This window comes from Pseudophryne corroboree, chromosome 9 (genome assembly GCF_028390025.1).
Source record: "Pseudophryne corroboree isolate aPseCor3 chromosome 9, aPseCor3.hap2, whole genome shotgun sequence".
Taxonomy (NCBI): Eukaryota; Metazoa; Chordata; class Amphibia; order Anura; family Myobatrachidae; genus Pseudophryne; species Pseudophryne corroboree.
In genome coordinates, this window is record NC_086452.1 from 141,871,182 (window position 1) to 141,876,387 (window position 5,206).

At 51.0% G+C, this 5,206-nt stretch overlaps 1 pseudogene; it reads right to left on the bottom strand.

The window, feature by feature from the left end:
- Positions 1–3,681: 3,681 nt before the first annotated feature.
- Positions 3,682–3,800, bottom strand: LOC134964286 (5S ribosomal RNA; annotated as a pseudogene).
- Between the last annotated feature and the right edge of the window lie 1,406 nt (positions 3,801–5,206).

Here is a 5,206-nt window from a genome sequence, read left to right on the forward strand (position 1 = left end):
ATATATATATATATTTTTTATATCATTATCATCCAGTCTATATTAGCAGCAGACGCAGTACGGTAGTCCACGGCTGTAGCTACCTCTGTGTCAGCAGTCGCTAGTCCATCCATAATTGTATACCACCTACCTGTGGTGTTTTTTTTTTTTCTATCTTCTTGATACTACTAGTAGCTTACTTTAGGAGTCTGCAGTGCTGAGCTGACAGTGTCCAGCAGGTCCGTCATTATATAATACTAGGTGCTTCATCGCGCCCTACGGGCGCTCTTCACACCGTCGCAAGGGGCTACGCCCCCTTAACCCTTGCATGCCTTTCTGGGGTTCAATATTTGTATTATATAAAGTATTACCTGCATTCCTTTGTTAGTTGTTAAATATTGCACAATGAAAGGGCGTGCGATGGTGAAGGAGGCGCAGCCCCTTGCGACGGCGTGAACAGCACCTGCAGGGCACGATGTACAGAATGTAGCGGGTGCGGGGGGGGCTGCGGATGGTGTCTGTAGATGCTGCAGGTGGAGGGGGGGCAGAAGTGGGGGTGGGGCCCGGATGGGGAAGAGTCGGGAGGTGCTGCGGGTGGGGGAGGGGCAGAGGAGTGGGGGATGCAGATTGGGGAGGGGTCCGGAGGCACTGCAGGTGGGAGAGGGGCAGGTGTGGGGATGTTGTGGATGGGTGAAGGGTTCCGGAGGTGCTGTGGGATGGGAAGGGGCGGGAGTGCCGGGGGTGGGGTAGGGGAGGGGCAGGTACGGGTGGTGCGGCGCATAGGGAAGGAGGTCCGGAGGTGCTGCTGGTGGTGGAGGGGCAGGTGCGGTGGTGCCATTGGTGGGGGAGGGGTGGGTGAGGGGGGGACCGCGGATGGAGGAGGGTGTCTGCAGATGCTGCGGGTGGAGGGGGGCAGGTTTGGGGGGAGACATATAAAGGGGGTGGATGGTGGAGGGGGCCTGGAGGTGCTGTGGGTGGTGAAGGGGCGGAGGAGTGGGAGCCGCGTGTGGTGTAGGGGGTCTGGAGGCACAGCATGTGGGGGAGGGGTGGAGGGGAAGGTGCAGAGGTGTGGTGCATTGGGGAGAGGTCTGGAGGCGCTGCGGGTACTGGACCTGCCAAAAAGGTAGTTGGAGGGTATGCAGTAACAGGGCCAGGACAGGGGTTACAGGGTCAGAACAGGGTTGACGGGGCCAGGACAGGGGTGACAGGGTCAGAAAAGGGGTGACGGGGCCAGGACAGGGGCGACGGGGCCAGGACAGAAATGACAGGGACAGGATAGGGGTGACAGGCCAGGGTAGTGGTGGCAGGAACAGGACAGGGGTGACAGGGCCAGTATAGGGTAGACAGGGCAAGCACAGGGGTAACAGGGCCTGGATAGGGGTAATAGGGCCAGCATAAGGGTAACAGGGCCAGCATAAGGGTGACAGGGCCAGCATAAGGGTGACAGGGCCAGCATAAGGGTGAAAGGGCCAGGATAAGGGTGAAAGGGCCAGGATAAGGGTGACAGGGCCAGGATAAGGGTGGCAGGGCAAGGCCAGGGGTGACAGGGACATGACAGAACACAGGGCATGGGAGAGATTGGTATTAGGGACAAAACAGTGGTGACAGACAGATGTGTCTTACCGGAGTCACTGCTGCTGGCTGCTGCTGTTCCACTCCAACCTGTTGGGATCTGCTGCTGGTGGAGACTTGGCATGGCTGACTCTCTTAGGCTGGAGTCCTGCTTCCTCTGCCCGTCCGCATCCCTCCCCCCCTCCTCAGTCACATACCGCAGACCTCGCGCAGCTGCCGGGCACTGTGGTAAGGGGAGACTGGGAGTGACTGGTTAGCCCCCAGGAGATGCTGCGGCTGGAGGGAGGAGGGGGTCGGAGCCTGCAAGCAGCTCGGACTTCTGCAGCGTTACCCGCCGGCTAAAGTGTGTGAAGGAGCTGGGCGCACCTCACTGTGGGTGGCAGCGCTGCAGCTAGCGGTGGGGTTGCCGAGGCTGGAGATAACAGAGGCAGTACGGAACCTGCACAGCGGCAGGTGCCCCACAAAACTGCTGCTAAGAAGCGTGGAGTGTGCCAGAAAGTGACGCTCCTCCGTGCCAGAGAGGGGGGGGGGTCAAGCACACAGTGAGCCGGTGCCCGTCTGTCTGTACGGCATACCCCCTCACACACCCCCATACCTCCTAAATGTCCCGATTTTCGCGGGACAGTCCCATTTTTTTGGGTCTGTCCCGCTGTCCCACCCGCGGGTCGCAGTGTCCCGCGGTAACGGGGGGGTCAGTTGGAAAGCTCCTGTACTCGCTGTTCTGCTTAGCAGAGCAGCGGTGAATAGTGGAGACAGAGGGAGAGGGGGCATCAGGGGGTATGGATTAAGGGGGGGTTCCAGCAGCAGAGCCGGATTAAAGGGGGCAGGGGGTACGTACCGTTGGCCCCACAGTTTTAGGGGGCCCCCGGCACGAGTAGCTCTGTCCCAGCTCAGAAGCCCCTTCCCCCCCCCCGTCCTGCCAGCAACAACGGCAGCATTGTGCTACTGTCAGCACACGCTGCTGCATGTTGGCAGGTCTGTGGTGTTGCAGGGAGGCAGCAGTCTCCCTGCTTTCTTCTGCCTGTGCGGGTGTGTAGGTGGGAGCGACCACCTCCTCTGGATTTACCCCTAGCTGAGGGTCCAAAATTCCATTAAAAAACAACAACAACGGAATTTTCATAAGGGGGCGTGGCCTCGCGTCTGCGATTAGGCCACGCCCCAACCCACAGCAGGCACAGCAATGAGATAGGGCTCCCCTGTCTCAAGTGCCCTGGCCCCCCCGGACTCATAATCAGCCCCTGGGGGTATGCCAGCAGCTCACAGAGCGCTGGGCATGCCCCCTCATTGACGAAAATGGGGCCCTCCCGTGAAGCCACGCCCCCTTTTCGCCGAGTGTGTGTCCCTCCTTCTGTTTGAAGAAAGCTCCTTCAGAAAGCTGGGAGGTATGCACCCCTGCCTGTGCCATGCCCATACTATCTGCTTCTGCTCCTAGTCTCCTGTAGATTTGGCCAGATCTGTGACTCATTTGACTAACTCCGCCCACTGTTGTGACTCCGCCCAGCGTTAGCAAATGAATCACAAAGTCACAGATCTGGGCTATTATATAGGAGGTTACAAAGGAAAAGAGAGCCTCTTTGTTGGGGCACGCTTGAAAGACTAAAACTTAACTTTTAATATAAATCTCATTAAAATGTGGTACACCAGATCAACACACGTATATATATATTTTTTTTTTATAACACTTTTGAGAAAAGGCCATAAACTTGTAATGGTCCCTTCTCCCTTGTGTTGATTTTAAATTGTTAAAAGAAAAGATTCTCAATCATGAAATAATTAAGAGTAATCAACCTACAATTAATGTAGTTAATAGCAATGACAGTGACACCTGGGGTGAAAATATTAGAAATTGAATTTAACATAAAGTGCATAAGCATTGCATATGTTGTAAATACGCTGCGATAGTGATCCTTACATATTTACCTATGGAGAAGATATATCCTGGTAAGGGTTAATCTGCTGCTTAAAAGTTTATATGACAATAAGGTACAATGAATGAGAGAACAATTACTTATTGCAGACAAGTAGAGAGTCAGAGAAGCTAAATAAATATGAGAAGGAAAATGTAGGTGTGAAAGTGGTAATGGTCAAAGGTTGCTCCAACACCTCTGCTTGTCACAAACACAGAGATATTGATTACTACACCTGATATTCCCTAGCAGTCTCCCAAATAGGTACTAATCAGGCTATTCACTGCTTAGCTTCCAAGATCAGGCGAGATTGGGCGTACCCAGTGAAATATGGTAGTAATGACACCTAGATTGTGAATACAGTGGTATATGGTTATTGGCATATACCAAAAGAAGTACCTCTATTTTTCATCATTGTGCGCAGTCCTTCTGTTGCTTCTGCATTGTCGAATGGATGTATGACTGGCATCAATAAATGAGAGAGTACTGGAAAAGAGATATAGAGTCTAGGAAACGTATAGGTTCAGGGCCCGTCTTCTATTATCCACCGTCAGCCACATATAACATGTGGCAGACATAGGAGAGAGAAATGGGTTTCCTGTGCCTAATGAAAAATGAGTATGAAATTACACAGGTATCTTAAGCCCTGACGACAGTAAAAAAATAGGAAACTTAAAGGTTTACTGCTGAAGACATAAAGGGGATTTAAGAAATATTAGGAAAAATTATATAAAGTAGAAGTGGTATTAAATAGTTGAAATTGATAAGTAGCAGATTAGGCAAATCTTAGATAATTAAATGATATAAATTTCATATTATACGATACCAGGAGATGAGTGGGCTGAGCCGTGCACTGCTCAGCTCCACTGGACACAGACGGCCGTTTCACCGGATGGTGGCTTGTTCACTGTGTGAAGAGGTGGTGGAAGGCAATCTATTTAAGGCAAAAGTGGGGGTGGTCCGATTATGAGGACCAATCATAAGGCAGAGGACATGGTGGAAATGATGTTATGTAACATCCTGCGTGTCATTTCCGGTCCAGGGACCCGGAAGTAATTATACTAGTTGACCCCTGCAGTTTGTAAATAGATAACTGACAAGTAAAAGAATATGAATAAAATTTACTGAAGAGAGATTTAATTTAGACTTGCAGGGTACTGAGGCTAAGGACAAAGCCTCAGCTTAGTATAAGAAATGCTTTTAAATTCTGGATTTCTCGTGGATAAACCATCGGGTATGTGTACGTCACTTCCGGTATCGGGTATGTGTACGTCACTTCCGGTATCGGAGACCGGAAATCGTAAAATGCCGCAGCATCGATGATTGAGTGTATGATTGGATTGCGGATAAAGCCAGGCCAGTAAGTATAGGTGGACCAGGATGGGGAATGTGAAAACAAAGATCCAGCTGGTTACAATGATATCTCCACAGACGGAGTGGAGCCATCGTGACCGGAAGTGATGTGGACGCGAACCCGTTCCGGAAATGACTCACCGCGTCACTTCCTGTTTTGAATAAATGACGGTAATGTGTCACGGAGTAAAGACTCCGTGACCGGAAATGACGTGGACGTAGCCCTATCCAGGAAATACCTGTCCACAAAATTTTTGTTGTAAGCAAAACAGGAAGTGCTGTGTGCAACCCAAACTAAGGTTAAAGGTTCACAGTTGTTTGGTCGCTAGGTAATCTCAAATTAAATAAGCTTAATAATGCAGAAATTTGAGAATGAAAAGATTACTCTAAAAATA